Source organism: Taeniopygia guttata, chromosome 4, assembly GCF_048771995.1.
Source record: "Taeniopygia guttata chromosome 4, bTaeGut7.mat, whole genome shotgun sequence".
Taxonomy (NCBI): domain Eukaryota; kingdom Metazoa; phylum Chordata; class Aves; order Passeriformes; family Estrildidae; genus Taeniopygia; species Taeniopygia guttata.
This window is the reverse complement of record NC_133028.1, coordinates 27991701-28012347: the sequence shown is the minus strand read 5'-3', so window position 1 is coordinate 28012347 and position 20647 is coordinate 27991701. Positions and strand designations below refer to the sequence as shown.

The 20647-nt window shown below is 35.4% G+C and overlaps 1 long non-coding RNA gene across 1 annotated transcript in view; it reads right to left on the bottom strand.

The window, feature by feature from the left end:
* Positions 1-943: 943 nt before the first annotated feature.
* LOC115494805 (uncharacterized) overlaps positions 944-20647 on the bottom strand; it is a 62645-nt gene continuing 42941 nt past the window's right edge. The window contains exon 3 of the long non-coding RNA XR_005980337.2: positions 944-1572. This is a non-coding gene — a long non-coding RNA (uncharacterized lncRNA). The remainder of the gene's footprint in view (positions 1573-20647) is intronic.

Below are 20647 nucleotides of genomic sequence, written 5' to 3'. Positions count from 1 at the left end.
TGAACAGATGAACACATCGTTCTGTGTCCTACCCCACAAGCCAACAGAGTGTATTATCATGTATAACTGAGGAGGGATGCTGTGAGTGTCCCTGGCATGTCTTGCAGCTGATACTTCAGGCAGTGACCAGGCAGAAATCTCCTCACCGGCTCTGCACTGCTGTGGTCTGGACAGAGAGCAGGAGAGCTGTCTTGTCAGGATGTGGGCTGTGAAGCAAAGCTGTCCTGCAGGAAAAGAAAACAAGAACAAAAACAAAACACCTATTCCTGCACTGCACAATGCAGATACACCAGGTTAGTGAGAGCCCATGTCTTCCCCACCTTGTTAAGGGAAATAGGACATGCATATAAATATACTTTTGCTTCTTTGTAGTTTCAGTTCTTCCTGTCCTTCTTTTCACTTTTATCCTCTTACTCCATCTATCTTCTATCCCAAAGTTCACTTCAGACACAGTAGTCCTGGGAGCAAGGTGAATATTCTTGACTTCAGTCATCAGTCTTTGCAGTATGTTACTACGACTACCCTTCCAAGCGTACTATAACACTGCACCAGCTCCCTTCAGCAGCCTTCCACTGCAGCCTTTGTCATGTGTCCTGAGATACATTTTTATCTGCTATACAAAGACGGCATACATTAACTATGTCTCCCTAGTGCAACTTCACATAACACTTTTTTATTTTTCTGCCAAGAAATTCTTACCAAAAAAAAAAAAAAAAGGAGAAAGAAAAAGAAAAAAAGAAAAAAGGTAGCAGTAAGAGTTGTCAGTTTATTAGTTGTTATAGCTTTGTTTTGCACTGAGAGGGTATAGATACAGCTTTAGTCCAAAAAGAGATAATTTATCATCACATTTGAATTATCATCACAATTGAATTTACAATTGCAATATGTTTAAGCAAGTGTCCTCTCTTGCATCCTGATTTTTTTGTTTTCTTTCTGTTAAATATGTCTGTGTTAAAATTTATGAGGAATTCTTAATCTATAAGATTTTCTGGCTTTTTAAAACTAAATTTTTATTCATATGTAAAATAGCACCAACAGTATCATTAGAATTGCCACTAATTATTTTCTTCACTCTGTAGGTAATTTACGTGTTAAATTTATATTAGAAAGACTCTTTTTTTCAATATTTTTTGCAGATAGTATTTTCCATACTAGAGGCATATCAACATTTTAGTCTAGAGCAGAAATTCCCACACTAGTTTCTGACAGCCCAGCAGCAGTTTCACAAGAGTAACTCCTAAGATAGTCTACCTTTCAGTCTATTATTAAAATAGCATCATACTCTAATTATTTTTGAAAGCCTGCTACAGAGACACATGCCTTCTGAGTTGTGATGGTACTCACATCCAGGACATAATAATGCTTGCTAAAAATGAAAACAGAAATCTCAGATTGTAAACAAGCTTTAATTCAATTAATTTCTTAATTTTTTTATATTATTTCTTTCCTTTTAAATTTTAAGAAACATTACCTGAAATTATCACAGATCTCTTCCAGTGTGATTTTGTGGCTCTTCTCTGCTTACCTTTTGTGTGCACAGCAAATTCTCTTGTAGTCAGTCAGCAAACCTGTCTGAGAAATTAGGATATTTTTAGTAGAAGTAGGCAGAAGGTAATTGATTATTTTCACCTCTGCAGTCTTTGATTAAAGACAATGTGCTTAGGGGGTAAAGTCAACAATCATTCCTAAACATATACAAGAATTTAATTGTAGCAATTAATTTATCTATACAACTCAGTGTACTTATAAAAAGCTTCTTGACTGAGAATGAATGCCTCATCAGTCTTAAATATAACAGCCTGAAAGAACAAGTGAAGCTAGTAGAATAACAAACAGTACTGCAGAAACCTCAGGCACTTTCAGGAAACAAAAAGACATTTCCAACTCTGTGCAGAGCAAAATTATGAAGAATTTGAGAAATAAAGGCTGTAGAGGAAACATAAATTTATAGAGCCACAAAAATAAAGTACATCCTTGTACACATTGCCACGTAAAAAAATTGAAAAGAGAAAACTTTAGATAACAGAATTACAAAGACAATTTTGTAGGAGAGTTTGAAGAATTCAGTAGTTATAAATCCCATTTTTATAAATGTCATGCTCCCCATCAGTTTATCTGTTCACTACAAACAAGAATTTCTGTCAGAATGTGAGTCAAAGCAGCAGGTAATGAAAAACAAACATCCAGAGAAAGGCAGTCAAGACAGATGAGCAGCAAAGACAGATAAACAGCTTCAGAAGAATCAATGTAAAAATGGCTGTGCCATTAATTGGGCAGGGCAGATAAGCCTTTTTTCTCTCCAAGCTTGAAAGGTTTACTCTTCCCAAAGATGACAGCCTAAATGATGAAGGTAAGCAAAGTTAAAATATACTATTCTCAGGAAACAGGAAAAGTGATCAGGTTATATATTATTGCCAGGTGTCCTCAAGTGGAAATATTGCATAGATAAAATATTCTCAGCAAAAATGTGTATGTTTTACCAGTGGATGTGGTACAAAAGTGAGGTATTGAGCAGGCAGAGCTCTTGGAAAGATTCTTCTGGATGAACAGGGAGCTGAAAAGACTATCTTGACAGGTTTCTGCCTATCTGAAAGAGGTCTTTCCTGAGTGATTTTTAATCAGCTCAGTGATAAAAATACTCTCTCACAAACAACTCCAATTCAGCAAGGTTTACTTCACACCTTACTGCACACTCTTCTTTTTCCTCACAGGAAGAAGAGAGAATTATGGAGAACAAAAAGACAATGGACATGAGCTAAAAATTACATAATTAGTGTTTTACTACCTAGTTTTATGCTTCCTCCAACTCCTCAATGCTACCAAACTCCTTGATAATCACTTTTAGTCAAGTGTTACAGGTAATATCCATTACATTAGTCAGAAAACTACATTTCCTGACATAATCAGAAATGCAGTGATATAGAGCCAATATATTAGGGACCATAACTTAGAAGTCAATCACATTTGTGATGTGGTCATTTTTATCCTTTACGGTTGTATGAAGTAGTATGCATTTCTGAGAGAGACAATAGCATTCAAGTTCATCTAGGAGAGAATTCCAGGATTCTTCAGGGTTTTTTCAAAAATTAAATCTAGTACCATAGAATCATAAAATCATTAAGGTTGCAAAAGACCTCCAACATCAACCAACTTTTGACCAAACACCACTGTGTCAACTAAACCTCAGCACTAAGTGCCACATCCAGCATTTCTTGAATACTTCCAGGCATGCTGACTCAACCACATTCCTGGGCAGCCCATTTCATTGCCTGACCACTTTTTCAATGAAGAAATTCTTCCTGATATCCAACCTGAAACTCCTCTAGTATAGCTTGAGGCCATTTCCTCTTGTCCTGTCGCTTGTTACCTGCAAGTAAAGGCCAACTCCCACCTGGTTACAACCTATTTCATGTTGTTGTAGAGAGTGATAAGGTCACCCCTGAGTCTCCTTTTCTCCAGGCTAAACAAAAGGAGATAAGAAGACCGTCCAACATTGTTTTACTTTTTTTCCCCCCTTTCCATATATACGAGTTTCAGCAAAGTGAAGTGCAGAATATTTTCTTAATTTTTTTTGTAAGAAAGAGAATGCTTGAGTGATTTTAGTTTGCATTGCTGTAGATATTAATGTATTTGCAGTTTTCTTTTTCTTTCTATTGATATAGGACTTGTTAATATTTATAAATCTGTGGTAAATATCCAGAAAACTCAGGATTCTCTGAAGAGAAAGAGAAAAAGAAGTTTTCTGCCAGAGACAGAACTGCTGCTGCAAACAACTCATTGGCATTATTTCCATTATGTTCCTGAAGAACAGCCAGTCCCAAGATGAATCCTATCACCTGGTCCAAATGACGCAGTTCCAGGCTGAGCAGATTACTTCATTTTTCCTTAAAACAATGTAGAAATTCAAAATCTTGAATGTACAGTCTAGACTTGAATAATAATTCTATGAATAACTCAGTTCTATTTTTTTTTTGTCCTATAGTCTTTCCTAGTAAAATAAAAAGATTAATAGATTGAAGTTTTCAATTTTTTTTTGTCATCAAAGTTTAAATATAGACCTAATGGCCCCTGTGATTGCAGGCTACATTTGCTGAAACAGTATGTCAGAAGTTGATAAATGTGCTTGGCAAGAACAAGGAAGGTCTCCCTAGTGCAGAAATTCACTTTCACGTGAAGCTGGACAGCTAACACTGTTGATGGTGGAGCTCAGAAAAATAGTGGTGATGTAGAGGAGGTACATTGACCTGTGTCATTGAGGAGAAGTGTTACAGCTCTGAATGTATCATTGAAGAGAATTAAGAGATTACAGGCTCGTATAATTCAGATGGGGTGCAGCAGTTTTATCTGGTTTTGCTATACACAGCAGAAGGAAAGATGCTGCAGTTAGGAAACAAAACAAGAGTCAATGCAAAAAATAGCAGTTTTATTTGTGACACTTCATGTGGGTTAATGAATGTCGATGAATGACAGAACAAATTAAATGTTTTCCATTATTTCACTGTACCTACAGGCAGTTGCCTAGGGCTTTTATTTTATTTGCTGTACTGGAGTCCTTTGGTTGTATATAAAACATGAGACTAAAGCTCATACTGAGGAATTTTCATTAATTACCAAATAATGAAATCGTTAGCCAAGGCTAAAAAAAATATAAACTAATTAGCTTGGCTGGCTACCAAAACTTCATATAACTATTGTATTAATAATGTTATACTGAAATTCAGCAATGAATAGATAAAATATACAAAAATGAGCAAAAAAGAATGACCATTCTGTCTTATATCAAGAAAGATGTAGGTGCACCATTTATTAAATTGCCAATGAGAAAACCAACCCTGAACAGATGTTTGTCTTTTTTTGGGAGTGAGAATAGATATCTGATCTAATGGGCTTAGAACCAGAAAATAGCAAAAAAACACAAACAAAGTAGAGTGAAAGAAAAGAGAACAATTCCTTAGAATAGGGCAAAACAAAATAACTATATATTTATGTTTATATTTGTATACAAAATTCTGAAGTATAAAACAGGTTGTAAAGAAGTTGTTACCCCTTAACCAGAGCAAAGACAACAAGCGTCAACACAGCAACATGTTTCATGTAAATAATCTGCAATTAGGAATTTTAAGGTACTTTTAAAAATGTGACTTTATTCTTGTGAAAATTTTCATGATGTGAAATGTTTTTCATATATGTTTTATATATTATTTAATAACTTTTTTATTATTTGCTAGTTTGGGTTTTTAAATCATGCTTGAATTTTTGGAATAAAAATCTATAGATTACAAACTAGTCTCTTTTTTTTTTTTTTTTTAAACAGTTAATATTACAACACTGGGGATTTCCCCACCACCTTATATTCTGAAACTTCCTGGTTTAAGATTCTGTAATCATAATATGAAAATGCTGCAAATATATTCTTAGCACAAAATTTTCCTCTATGCAGGTTAAAGCAACGAGAATTTGTCATAAAGCTTTGGGAAAGGAGGATGCGTTCCTGACCTTGGAGGAGTTAGCCAGACCACAAAACAAATAACTAAGGATATCCTTGGACATGGAGAGCTGCCAGGTCCAATTAAGATTGGTCCCAGACGTAAGCGGTCACTAATAAAATGATCTGGGAGTAAGCAAAGCTCTGGGACCCCTTAGAGGATAGGAATGCTGAGAAAGTTGAGAGTGTTTTATATTTATGTCTGTTGCTGTTATTAAGAATAGACTTACAGTAGATTATAGGAATGACAACAGCATTTGTGCTAACAATAAAGTTTTTTAGAGGGGGATTTCTGAGCAGAGGTACTGCCTGGATATAGTTCAGGGAAACTCTAAGGCCCATGGGGGATGCATTTTGCCTGAAAGAACAGCTCCGAGTTTAAATATAAATATGGATTTTTCCTGTATTAAATACTGGGAAAATTATATAAAATTCTTTTTGAGGGCTCTGAGGAGTGTGAAATGGGGTTATCAAACTATGAATCCAAGGCTTAATAGCTAGTGTGAAACTCTGAAGTTTCCACATGTGAAAAAAACACAGTCTCACGAGTCAGCTATGACTCAATTTGCTTCAAATGAGGAAAACTACCTGCTGTAGGAAGTGTTTGGCTTTTTGGTGCACAGATTCGGGGAGATACACCTTATGGGGAGTTTCTGCAAATCTAGATTATTAAGTGTTAAAAGTATAACTCGTGTATTGGCTTCCTTAATATTATGAGAATTATATTGAACTCTGCCCAAAGACTCACTCTATAAATGTGCTGGTGATGAAATAATTAATAAATAACAAGCTGTGATCTTGTGCCTTCAGAGAAGTTTGCTTGTTTCAGTATATTTTCCATACTTTAAGCAATAAAACTAGAACTTCTGCTCTGTGGATGCTTCCTTTCATGACACCCCATAGCTTCAATATTTCTAAGCAATGCTAAGACAAGGTCAAACTACATCTGGACTCCTGTCTTTACGGGTAAGGTAGCAGCCACCTGATTCCACTGCCTGACAAAAATTTTGGAATGCACACTTTTATTCCTGAAAATTAGTGAAATTATCAACTAGAAAAGAATTTGAACGATTGTAAATATCTTACATGGTGAGACTGGGAGGCGAAATACAAATTTAAATTTGCATCGCTTTCACTCTCAAACTGCCACTCAACTAAACAGTAAGCAGCAAGTACTTGTCTAAAGTAGCATCCAATTTTCGGCAGCTGTGAAGGAGATGAAGTCAGAAGAGAAGGGCTGCTCCTGAAGTGAGAAGCAGCAGCTGATAACATAAATTACTGCCATGATATTTGGATATGAATAATCTGAGAAGACAGAATCAACTCTTGTTGGAAAGCTCTAATCCCAAAAAGAAGGAAGCAATTCACAAAAAAATGTGTGACAAGTGTCTGAAAGACTAGAAATAGGCTCATGTTATACAATTCTTTTATTCCATAGTCTGTTAGTATTTTGTAACCTAGTAAAAAGACTAATAAGACAAAAAAATATAACTACTTACTGGAGATTTTTATTGGTTTGTTTTTATTTTATTTTACTTGCAAGATCACTCTTTCTAGGTTTTGAGCACAGCATATTGCTCTGTATGTAAAGGAATAAATTTTTCTAAAATATTGCTTTCTTTAACAGAGGTAAATAAGGTATTCCATATATGAAATACACTTGTTTTTGTGCACCACTTTACTAAAAATTAATTATGTTTCTCAAAAAAGGGAAATAACTCAATAAATGCAGTTATAAATAAAGATATCAGTACCTTTTAAGTATTTCAGCTGCTACCTGACTGTAAAAGGTTATCCTTTCCTGAGGGTGAGATATTGGTGTTCCTACCAGCTTTTTATTGACAACTACCCATGATACATGCTCTGGTGCTATAATTTTGAAAGCTGTCCAAAAGTGATGCTGGCTTGTGTAAAGTAAAAAATCCACTTAAGAATATCAGAAAAGTCATGGGAAGTCTGTAAGGGGCTGGAAGGTCAAATGTAATTCTGCCTGCTTCCAGCTGGCTTCCCACTGTGTAGGCTGCTGTGAGAAAAGTTCCAAGACGGATGGAGTCTGGGACAAAACAGAGCTCTTGTATGTGTAGCACGCACAAGTGTTGCCACGCACATTCAAGGCTTCAGACTGGAACACAGATAGGGAACAGTTGGCTGTATGGAGAAACCAACATTTGGTGTCTGACTTGAGAAAACTAATGGACCAAAAATGTCAGTGTAAAGTCATGGTCCTATCCTATGCACAAACACTGTGATGCTGAATTCTTAATAACAAAATGCTCCATTTTTAACAGGATGTACTTGGGAAATGAGAGAATTGTACCTTGTCCTGGGTTTGCCCACTCTAGCACATACTTTTAGACCCAAAAAACCCTGAGAAAAAATATAAAAAAACCAAAGTGGTTTTATTTTGTGAACTGTTACCCTGAAACTTTATCCTTCTTATTTGAAAAGGCTTCTATAAAAAAGGTTAAAAAAGGCCTCCAGTATTATTTTTATCTTTTTTTTTGAAGTTGTAACTTGCTAAATATTTTGTAAATATACAAAAGGCTGCTCAAACTTCTTGCATTGGAGCAGGTCTGGCTCATTTTACATTGTAACTTGTTAGAATTGCTAGCTTCTTTAATTTTTTATAAGAAATACTGTGCAAAACAAAGTTTAAACACTGTTTTGAAAATGCCATTGCTTACACAATCACCTAGTGTCCATTTTCAAGCAGACACTAATTTGAAATCCAAGAGTTTGTGTGCTAAGTGTATTATTTTGTAAAAGATAAATAACTCTTGAGCTAAAAAACAGTAAATATTCCTTTAGCAATATTCATTTTGGCATCAAGTTGTTAAAACACATTTTATTCCTAGGGACTATACTAATTTCTAACAAGAGTATTTTCCTTTCTGTGGCTGGTACCTGGTTAGGCAGCTCCCTAGCATGACAAGATGGCATAACAAGAAAAAACGGAGTATAGACTGTTTTTCACAAATAGGTTCAGTTTTACTTCTGAAAGTTTCTTGAGTTACAGAAACATTGGAGAAGCAGAATGAAGTCATATTATTTTTGCTGTCTATCTTCTGATTAATTGGACAGAAAAATTAGGAAATTAAATTAAAATTGTGCTTGTTGGAGTCCTTCTAGCTGAACAGTGAGCTAAGGGAAGGAAGTACTAACTTGCACTTCCATAGACATTTGTAATGATGTGAGAAATAGGTGACTATGCAATAAATGATTTTCTGATTCTTAGGAGAAAATAGCACTGTAAAAAAAAAAACCAAAAAAAAAACCTCTGCATTTTATATATATATATATATATATATATATATATATATATATATATATATATATATATATATATATACAGAGTATCACTGGTTGGAACACATTAATATTTTGTTTGTTTCATATTTTAAAGGTTATAAAGGAAACTGGTTTTTTTTGATTATTCTGACAAATGTATAGCATCCCATAATGAATATAATGAAATAACTTTCTACCATGAAGCCAAAGACATGCCATATTTCTTCTAATGCTGCATTCTCATTAATCTATTTCAACTCTCACTTTTTCTCCTCTATTCCATTTACTGTTCAGATGGGTATAAGTGAAGTATTCCTTTCTTTTTTTTAAAGCCCATTTTTTGTTCTTACCTTAGCAAGGTCTGTGTACATATCCTTCAAATTAAATTTCAGGGTTTGCAGTTACAATGTGTGGTGATACAGGGGAGAGAATATACTCCTCACTGGCAAATATGTTTTTCTCAGCACTCAAATTCCAGCTGTACACATGCTGCGAACTACCCAGAAAACGTCATACGCAGGACCTGTGATCTTAATGAATAATGCTCTTGCATCTCCTGTGTTGTCAAATAACAAATGTCCCCTATGCATTATGAGTCCTTGGGCACAGTATGATGCTTCTGTTACTAACTACCCACCTGGGTATTATCTGAATATTATGATGACCTAGGAGATTCCAAGTCATAAAAATGGCTCTTGCCACACTGGTTATATGTCTGACAGAAGTTAAATTTAGCAGCAGTTAAATTTTCTTAGGGAGAAAACAACCAAACAAACTAAAAGTACTAAACCTGTGTCTCATTTTATAGACAAAGATGTTGAAATATCAGTACAGTCTATGAAAAATAGATGAGTTTTAAGAACAAGCTTATAGCTTAACATCATTCAGAAACTTGTGAGTTCTATTAATACTGGTATGTGTTACTCAAAGTTAACTCTTCCAGAACTGAAAGGGAGAGCCACCTAATTAGAATGATTAAAATCTCCTTGACTTCAACTTATTGTAAACTCTCTAAGAAAGAAGGAAGATTTGGTAGAGGGGCTTGCATGCGTTGTTTTAACTCTGCTCGAGGCTTTTCTGCAACATCAGAAGTATTAAAATGTGTTCAGAGTAGAAGGCTTTATAATTGTTTCAAAACCTGGCTAGGTTCTAGTGTTGGTCGACTTAAAGTACTTGGTTAATTCTGTTCTAGTGTGGATTGTGGTTATATGTTTTTTTCTTTTTTTGTTTCCTTTTCTTCTTTCACAAAAGAATACTTTCCAATGAAATGTTCAAAGTTCAAACCCAAATAAGACAGAAATTCGTGTTTCCACTCTATGCACCCTGATTTAAATACTAAAAAGGTAGTGCTAATAATAAAAATATTTGCAGACCTTTAAAAATGGGCTGCTGAACAAGGCATTAGCAAGGACTTTCAGGAGTGTAGTGCTGGAATCTTGCCACTCGATGGCACTCTGTGTTCTACTGTTTGCTCGAGGCTCAACGCTGTAGTCCACTCAGCTTCTGAAACTACTCCAAGTCTGCAACAACGCACAAGTCACTTTGAAGTTGTCTGCAAGATGTAAGGACCGTGGGCAGAGGAGATGTGCTTGGGAGGGTAGGAAAGGGATTCCTTTTTGCTCTTTCCACCAACCCCATGGGAAGAGTCAGGAGTTGTTACTGATTCATCCTGTGGTATGGAACTATTCCGCCCCCGCTCCAAGCCAAAGCAAAAGTATAGGTCTCCCTTCTTAGGAGTCAAAATTTTTCTCTTGTTTTTGTTTATGACTGACTGCTGCCAGCCAGAGAAGGTGAGACTTGCACATGTTCTGCTGTCTCTTAGGTTTTACAGACTTTAAAGTGACTTTCCATCAGACTACTACTAGAGCAAATGCTTAAGCATAAAAACAAACATGAAGACATGTCTCAAGCATTTCTACTTCTGAAGGAATTTGAGCATCTATTTCTTAAATAGCAGTCCCTATAAACAAATATGCACTTGGATTTTGGCCTATTTCATTAACCCAGTCTCCTCTAGAGAGGAGAGTTTGTGCAGGGAAACAGGAGGGGGTTTGGGATGGGGGAGGATAGGGCACAGTGGCATAGGATGGGATTAATAGCTCCCAGGTGATTTTTTTTTTTTTATTATTTTTATTTTTATTTTTATTTTTATTTTTATTTTCAGCTTTCACATTGCAATCTCATATCCAGTAATTCAATAGAAGCCTTGAGCCTTTATTAAGGATTCATAACCTAGAGCTTTATAACTATTTTCTTTGGAACCGGTACAATTATTTTTTCTGGTTACCTCTGTTTTTCATGAATTACTATAACCTTGTCAGTCAAGAAATATTGACTCTTCTGATGTTTTTTATTTTCCCAGGTCTTAGTTGAGTATACCATCAGATCAGAATAATGTAAGTTAGTGGGACTTGCCAAACTAAATTTTGTTATGCTATTTCACCTATTAAGCTTTTTAAGTTAGTGACCAAATCGCTGTTTTTCAGGTAAATTAGTTTTGTGGCCCTTCTCAATGATCTCAGCTGTAAATTCCATGAATAGTAATATGCAGGGCCATCTTGGAAGTCTTTGTTTCCTCCTAATACAGTCGAGTTATGTGTTAGCAACTGCTGAAAGTGATGCTGAAACACAAGTCATTAGAAATAAGCCTTTTTATTGATCTTTTGGAGTATATATATTTATGTATCTAATTTACCAGCTGCATTGTTCTAGGCATTTATTTATGTGTGAAATTGAAATTTCCCAAGAGTGAGGTTTGTAGTAACGCATGCAGAGATTTCTTATTTGTAAAAACAAGCCTACATGCCTGGTAGATATTATAAAAATTATAAAAAATATAAATTTAAATAATCACTGTCATAAAGAATTCTGTTCTTTGGATATGGTCAAATGATTTTACAGAAGTGCACTAACACGGCTTACTAAGTGACTACCAGGACTATAATACTACTGAGCTGTGGTAATTCACTCTGGATGCTCCTAAGACCACCCAGCCTGCAAAATGTGGCACATTAACTCAGTGTCCTGCTGCTGTATTTAACAGCAGGAGGTGGCAAAGAGCATGTATGTAGTAGTTACTGGAGCTTAGCAGGTTACATCGTCACTACCCCTGTCCCTGCAACTTGAACTGAAAGGCATTTGGTTGCGCACTCAGGTCTGAGTCACAGAGAATTGCTTCGTTCAATGGTTAAATCCAAACATTGAGACTCATGATAACTACACAAATTGGTTTATTTGGGCCAATGAAAGACTAAGAAGTCTGAAGTTTAACTTAAGGACAAGAGGGCAAGAAGAATGGTCATCTGTCATCTTGTCAGCATGCTAAGATGACAGTGATGACAGATGATTTCCAGACATTTCTGTACTATGTTCTGGTACAACTTCACAAGGATACCTTTTCAATACTATCTCTTTTTAACTACGTCTGAGGGAATATGGGCTCAAACATCACTTAAAATTCAGCTGAACTTTGAATGACAGAGCTGTTCCGGAAAAACTTTGGTGTAGCACCATCCACGCTTTGCCAGAGAAATGTAGTTCTAGAATTCTTTGTGGAAGAAACAATATCTACATTTGGTACATCATTTAACAGCACTCAGCTCTAACTTTTTAGAGCCAATCTCTGAAGGATTTTAGAATTTAGGATTTTAATAGTCAGATAATACTGTGAGAGTCATCTGAGAGCACTGTTGCTCTCAGATTATAAAATTCAGGAAATCAATGTTGGCACTGAGAAAAATGGAAATTTTATACAGGCATGAAAGTACTAGATTCAGTTTGGACATTCAATTTCTGCTCAAACTGCTTTTTTTCTTCATCTAGAGTGCTCAGTTTATAGCTCACTGGTTAGACAAAAATAATTCTCTTGGTAGTAGTTTTAAGTGTGTTTGTGGTTTTTTGTTGTCGTTTTTATTTTCTAATCCAGTACCTAACATGAATGGGAATGCCTCAGGCTGTCATTGTGTAATGGATGATGTATAGTAGGCATGTGCTCTAACACTTAAAGGGAATAAGCCTGCAAAGATTTGGGAGATTATAATTAGCCAGATGACAAAAAAACAAAAAAAAAACCAAAAAAACCAACTTCAGTTTAGTTAAAACTTTTATTTCCAGCTTCTCCTACTGAGAGAATAGGGGGAAAAGGCAATAAAAATTGTATTTCCATCTTGCCCACATAACTAAGTACATAATGATCAAAGCCCTAGGAGGAGAGAAATGCAGCTCAATTTAAAATTAATATATCTTGAATCATGAAGACATGTTGCCATAACAGCCAATTTCCTTTTACATGGAGGAATCTTTACCTGCTGATCCAGCAGAGATATTTGTCACCTCCATATTATGAGATGATTCAATACATGATTAGGGTGATATGACAACCTTAGGACTAATCAAAATGTACGTTAGTAATAATGTAGTTATGAGCTACTCTGCATGTTACATAATGTCTTACTTTTAAAAAGAAAATTGTGTTCAGATTAACAGCAAAGTTATGGATTCAAGCAGTAAACAAACATGATTCTGTTACACCCTTTGGCAGCTGAGACAAAATGATATCGTCAGCTCTGCCTTGCATGCCCCAAGTCACATGTTGTTTGTGACTCATTTAATCTCTACAACTGCCTCTATTGTTCTGCAGAGCACAACAGTATGAAGGGATGTCAACTGAGAAGCAAGAAACAACTATTGCATTGTTAGATGGAAAAAATAAATTTATAAGTAATTCATGCTTCTGTCTTTTATGATCTCTGTCTAAAGACCATGAAACTGTTCTTGGTAAGAAATGCTTCTCTTGTTTCTCATGAAGATGGTAAATGAACCCTATATTTTCAATTTTAGTTATAACTATTCCTATTTTAACTTGTATTCAGTTAGTGGCTACTGCAGGTAAAGCAGTTCATAAGGGAAGGGAGGTGGACAGTGATTGCATCTGAATGACTAGCAGCTTGTGCCTTCCCTTGAAAGCACTGCCAATGCAATGAAATAATCAATTGACTTTCATATCGAAGAGGAGTTTCTTGCCTAGTGTCACTAGAAAGGAAGAATCACACTACTGCTTTGCTTTCTACTAGGTGCTCTACAGTTTTGGCCTAAACCAAGAAGCTTGCAGAGGTGAGGCAGAAGGTGAGGAGAATTTGGTTCAGAATTTGTGAAAGACATATTTTTCTGAAGAATTTTCCAGAACAGTATCAGTTGTTTGCTTAATTGTTATTTATCACTTGCAGAAACACTGATTTTTGTTAAATGTAAATGGTGATAGTTGACTGCCAAAATATGGTTCAAACAACAAATCTGCCTACTCAATATCTAAAGGAGAACAGCATCAGTATTGTCAATGTTAGCATATGAGAGATGCTTAGCTGTCATACCTTTTGCAATGGTGATTTTTTTGCAATAGCTGTAGGCAAATGCTTTAAAAAGGGAAGTTGTAAAAATTACCACTGAGTGATCAAAAGTAGTTCTACTCATAAAAGACTTACAGCAGCCAGGGTCTGTTTCTGGCAGCTGGACTGTCAGGTACTGACTAATATTTGCTCCATTTATTATCTGTCAGGTGTCAGTAGGTGTCTTAGAAATGGTTTCTGTGTCCTGACACAGCAAGCAGTGATTGCAGAGTGTTGGATGTCATTTTTGCTTTCCATTACACACAGGAGGATTTCAGACTGGAGGATTTAAGCTGTTCTATGGAAATACAGATAAGGAGCCACAGTAGCACTGGGCATAAGGCTAAAATCATCTTGGTTTAGTTCTTAACCACGTTGTAATATTTTAAGAGGGCATTTCAATATCTCAGCATATCTGTGGCCTGTTCCAGTAGGCTTGATGCTTTTTGTTAATGCTTGTATCAATGATTTTTTTCTTCCGATTTTCTTAAGTAATTTTCCAAGGTTTTGAATAACTTTAATCTAAAGTGGTTAATATTCTTACTGCCATCTCATAACCTCCTGGTAGATATGCATTTAAATTCGGAAAAAAGTGCTATGCAACAGGAATTCAACAATTTTGAGTAAAACAACCATGTCTTTCTTATACCTTGCATGGTTGACACTTGAGAAGGAAGATGATTGAATAAAGGACATACTAATATAAATAAGAAGTATAAAAATAGTTTGTGTTGGAATATTCTCTTTCACTAAGACCTGAAAATCTGGGCACTATTAATTTGCACTCCAATATGCATGTTTGGTACATCAGATAGAACTATTGAAAGTGATATATGATAATGAAAGTGATATATGATAGCTATTAGGCTTGATGTCTGATATAAGGTTCAAAACTAATAAAAAACCAAGCAAATATCAACAGCTGAATAGTCTCAAAAATTATTGCTGATCAGGCTTTTCGCATTTCTCTTCTGAAGAAGCTCCTTGTCTACTCCAGGGTTCATTTTTGTTGTAGCTGTAAGAACTCAGAACAGCTATCTAAATCTATTTGCCTTAAGTCTTTCTGGCAAGGAAGCTGTACTCTAGGACTACCATTAATTACCACTCTTCTAACCTGTGTTGATTTTTTTAAAGATTTGAATATATAGGATCTTTCAGGATAGGTGGCAAGATGTTACATCCCAAAGGAAATGTCATATGTTGGATGATTTATGTGGGATCAGAGCTTATATCCTGATTAGATTGCAAGATCTTCTTGAGCAAGAGCAGATAGGACACAGTGTCCTGGAATAAAGCAGGTATCCAAAGTGGGTTTTTTGTATTTGAATACTGTGTAGTAACTTCATATTTCTCCTCTGCTTCAGAATCCTACCATGTGAGCCCAACTGTGTGTGATGATATGTTTCCACTTTGTTTCTGACACTTGAAAACAGTTGTGGAAAAACCTGAAAATCTAGGCGGAGATGGACATGTAAATACTCTCTGGTAGGAACAACTCCCTTGGGAATGTGAAGCACTGTACAGAGTTATGTGAAAATAAATTTGGAATAAAAAGCAGAACAAGTAACAATGCAGCCAAATGGATAAAGTCCAGATGTTCATTTGCAACACAACTCACTGAGTTATAATTAGAATATGAAGGCCAAATACATGATAAATAAATCTTATAACAGTCCTTGTCACTAAATAAAAAATATTTCCTTTCTAAACATCCACTTATGTTCTTCATCTTGCTTGTTTCATCTACTTTCTTGGTTGTGCAAGCTATGAAGTTGCAAGATGTTACGTTACCATGGAGTCTACCATAGAGCACCTGAAGCTGTAGCTTTTAAAAGATAAATAGATAATAATTCTTCTGTGAACTTTGGTGGCTCATTGAATTCTGAGGTCAATAAATAATAAAGGAGGGGAGAGAGAGGGGAAGGGGGAGATAGGGGAAGCTCCAGACCTGCTACTTCTAGCCCTCAGCCATATCTTCAGATATGGAAAATACAAACTATTCTGGACCTTTACTTTGGTACTTAACTACTTTTATTATTTAAATAATTTTCTTTATACTCAATGTAATTGCTCTTGTTGTTACTCACTGTCACCTTGACCTTTTGCTCCACTAGTCTGAGCAGTGTTCAATTTCCTCTATATCTCTTCTCATAGAGCGCATCCAGTTTCTCTGTAGCCATCTCTTTTCTAGCCTCAGCAAGCTCCGTTGCCTCAGCCACCCCTCACCATTGCCAGGCGGAGGGAATGACCCATTCCCTCAGCTCACGGCCAGTTCTCTCATTGCAGCCCAGTGAGCACAGCTGAAACCTGTTCACTCACTCTGTGTGGTGTCTGGGGTTATTTTTTGACTGCTTGTTTACATGTCCCCTCTTAAAGAAAGTCCACTCTGTGTATTAAAAAAAAAAAAAAAAAAAAAAAAAGAAAAAAAAGGACAAAAAAAAGCTAAATCATTAAAACCCCCAACCACACCTAACAGAAGCCCCAACAAAACACACCATCATCTGCAACAAATTTTCAGTCTTTGCATTTTCTGCATGTTGGGTGAATTTTTAGATTTTTTTCTTACTGCTATTTGTAATACTCTTAGAGTATACTAGAAAATTATTTCTTCACTTTCTAGAATTAGTTTTAATGCATTAATTATACAGAATATAAAATCTTAAAATCATTTAATCTTCCACAACTTAATTCAGTTAGTTCCCTCAGCCCCTAAAATGACTGTGAAACAGATGTGTTTAAGATTATATATATTAAAAATGCAGTTAACCCAAAACTTATCACAATAAAAGCTGGAGGGATTGCAACTTAAAGCAAGTAAACTATCTAATTACAGTTTGCAGATATCTGAAAAGCTTCTTATAACGATGGTAAAACCTAGACTTCTAAACAAGCTAAAAAGAGCGTCAGGATGTGAACAAAATAAGGAAAAGAAAAGAAAAGAAAAGAAAAGAAAAGAAAAGAAAAGAAAAGAAAAGAAAAGAAAAGAAAAGAAAAGAAAAGAAAAGAAAAGAAAAGAAAAGAAAAGAAAAGAAAAGAAAAGAAAAGAAAAGATCTCAATATTGGTCTTAGTTCTGGTTTTGGCTACATTAATTTTCACAGAAACCAGGAGAGAAAAAAAATTCCCCTTCTCAAAGGTCATTAAGAAAAATTTGAGATGGAAGTCATGGGAAACAGGAAACTCAGGGTATGTTTCAACATTTTGATATCAGTCTATGAATACCAAAGTGAAAGTATTTATAATTTGTTTAGTTATTCATGAGAAATGCAGAAGCTTCTGCAGTATCAAGAGTTATGAATACTTTCCAGTATTTGGAAGCAAGATAGCAAAACTGCAGTCCATTCTTACCTCTGCAGTGGCCATGGGTTTAGATTTATTCCATGAGGAAATTATTAAATTTACTTGTGTCTCAGAGTTGTTTTTTTGGTTGTTGTTTTTTTTTGGGTTTTTTTGTTTTTTTTTTTTTTTTTTTTGTTTGGTTTATTGGGGGTTTTTTGGGGGGTTTTTTGGGGGTTTTTTTTGGGGTTGTTTTTTTTTTTCTGTTGTTAGAGTTCTGTGTTTGGTTGTTTTTTTGGGGTGTTCTTTTTTGGCTGCAGGTGGATGGGTATTGCTCATGGGGTTTGGTGGGGCTTTTTGGGTTTCTTTAAGAACAAGTACTCTGAAACAGAGCATGATGTCTGAAAACCAGGACCTGTTCAAATCAGTGATAGAGCCCTCACTACCTCATGATTTTTATCCAAAAATTAGAGTTCTTCATCCTTACTTAAATTGCCTATAAATATATGAAAAACTGGAGCTTGATTTCAGGAAGATGGCCACTCTTGAGTTTAATCTCAATCTGTCCATCTTTCCATACAATTTCAGAACTCTCTTTCTCCTCCTGTCTGAGCTTTCACCTCAGCAGATGATTTGGACTACAGTCTGTATTCTGCAGCATGATGTATGGTTGAAAGCTTTGCCACTCCACACAGCTGTCCAGAAATGTTCAACAGTCAGTACTGTGGTTGAATGCACTGCTTGGATTTGAACTGTGTGTCCAGCAGAGTTGTAAAGCTTCAAGGATAGAGACTACAGTGTCCTTGGGTAATTTGCTCCAGCATTTCCTGAAGGAAAAAGATGTTTTTACATTTCAACTTGGACCTCCCAGACATCAATTTTTGGCTATGGCAGATCATTCTTACTGCTCTCAATTTTTCTTGCCTGTAAAAAATTCTTAACACCTATGCTTGTCAGCATTGATGAGGGATAAACAAGAAGCTTAGATTCTGATATCTGTACAAATTAGATTTTTGTGAACTGGAGTCTCCAATACTAAATGTTTTGCTATCCAGATCTATAAACATTCTGAAATATTTTTTTCTTTCTAATAATATTCTATTTTGTGTAGAAATAATTACATCATAATTTAATAAGTAGGAATTTTTTCTTCTTATCTGAGCCTAGCATATTTCAGTTGAGTCCTGGTTCATATCCTAATGAATAAATAACTTGAAAAGAAACAAAAAAAACCGTGTCAATATGAGACTAGGAATTCCCCTGTGTTTTTTCCTTTCTTACCTTATTTGTCAGCACATGCTCTTCAGAATAGGTAGTGAGGATTCTTTTCTGAATGTCACTTTAGCAGAATTTTGAGAATGCTAATTGTCCCCCACAGTGACATGAGAAGTGAAGCAGTTCTCATCTTGAAATGAGAACATAATCAGAGAATAATATAATATAATAATAATAATAACAATAATGAGAATTTAATCAAAAGAAACTTTACCAGACAAACTGAGTGTTCTGAATAAGTATTTTTCACTTTTCAGTATTCTTTCTGATTCGTTATTGCTCTATGTTAGTTTAGATATAGCAGTGTTTTATTTATTTCTCTACCAGCCTGAAACCTAACAACCATTCTCTGGCTTGGTAAGAAAGGAAAATCTCCAAGAAAAATTATACTTAAAAGAATAAAAGCTATCCTATTAATTTTAATAACTGTTGAACCATATTATATCTTTTAATTAAGTGTAAGGAAAGGTGGTTTTAATGTCCTAAGACAGAAGGTTAAAGTCTTGTAGGAAGGAATATCATTACAGTGTATTGAGTTTCTCCCATTTCAGTGCCTGGTTTTCAGAGGAGATGAGATATAATTATTCTTTTTTACAGTAAATCTAGGATGCTGGCACAATTCCCTAGATGCTGGTAAGAACTGGTGCTGCCGTTGAAATATTAGATATGATCCAAAGAGAGGAAGTGCTGCCCACGCACGGAGGGCAGGAGAGGTTAGATGTAACTATTCAGTCAATGAAAAAAACAGGGGATCCTCACAAAAAGGGTATGAAAATTACTTCATCCACAAGCTGTAAACAAACTTATCCTAGCAACAGAATGCATTAAGAGTTGTATTGATATAAACACCATAACACTTGGGCTTAAGAACTGTGTTCTTAGTAAAAGTTGGAAAGCAGTTTGTTCAATGTAAGCAGTACATTAGTGCAGTGATGCATCTCCAGAAAAACTGTAGACCATGTCTTTATTGAACTTTCTAAGAAACTTATGGTGGCATTAACTAAACACCACACACCAAGCCAGTCATGAAGTCAACTGAAAAAATGCAGAAGTTTTTGCTAGTCTTCTCTGCAGCACTTTATGAGACTTTTCTTCATTGTAGCCTTTTATTTCATATACAGCAGCAGAGAAGTATGGTTTAAAAAAATAATTCAAAGGACTGCAACTCCTTAATGTAGCAAATATGCACAGAGGTATTACAACTATTTCTAAGTGCAATACTGTTTGATGTATCCCAGTCTATTTGTAGCATTTTGGTCCATCTTGTATTTTCTCATTATCTTCTTCACTACAGTTATATGACATTCTAAAATTATTGTTTTGATGGGAAAATATGTTTATGGTAAATATGTTGGCCTAGTCTCCTCAAATGTTATTACTTAGGCTGTATTGCCAAACCTCTGCAACAAAAATATTTTTTCAAGGTATTTATATTATGGTACAGGATGGCATTTTTTAATAGACTGTCTCAGAAACACCTTTAGGTACACTTCTGCAATCTCTAAAGAGCTAGATAACTCTAGATACACCAGGTGACTCCACAGAGGGCTGCTCCAGGTTCTTTTGACAGCCCTTGTTACAAGGAAATGTGAAGTATGCTCCTGAAGAGTAATACACTTGAAACACAGAAAGAGCTCTGCTGTTTTCCTAATGATCAGAAGAACTGACTACACACAGAAGCCTTTATATCACCACATGATTCTGTACTTTAGTAGGGAAGAGTAAAGAAAAAGTGTCTGAGATTTTGTGTACTATAGATGCAGATTGAGTTTCTCTGACTGGAAGAGGTAAAGGATAGAAAACACGTATGTGAGAAGATGTCTTCTTTGTGTTAAATGCCATTGAGCCATGATTCTGCCCAGATTTGTTTCTGACAATCAATGTCTCTGTTTACAGCTTGTAGATGAAATGCAGTTTCCAGTATCTAGAGTGCTTTGTGTC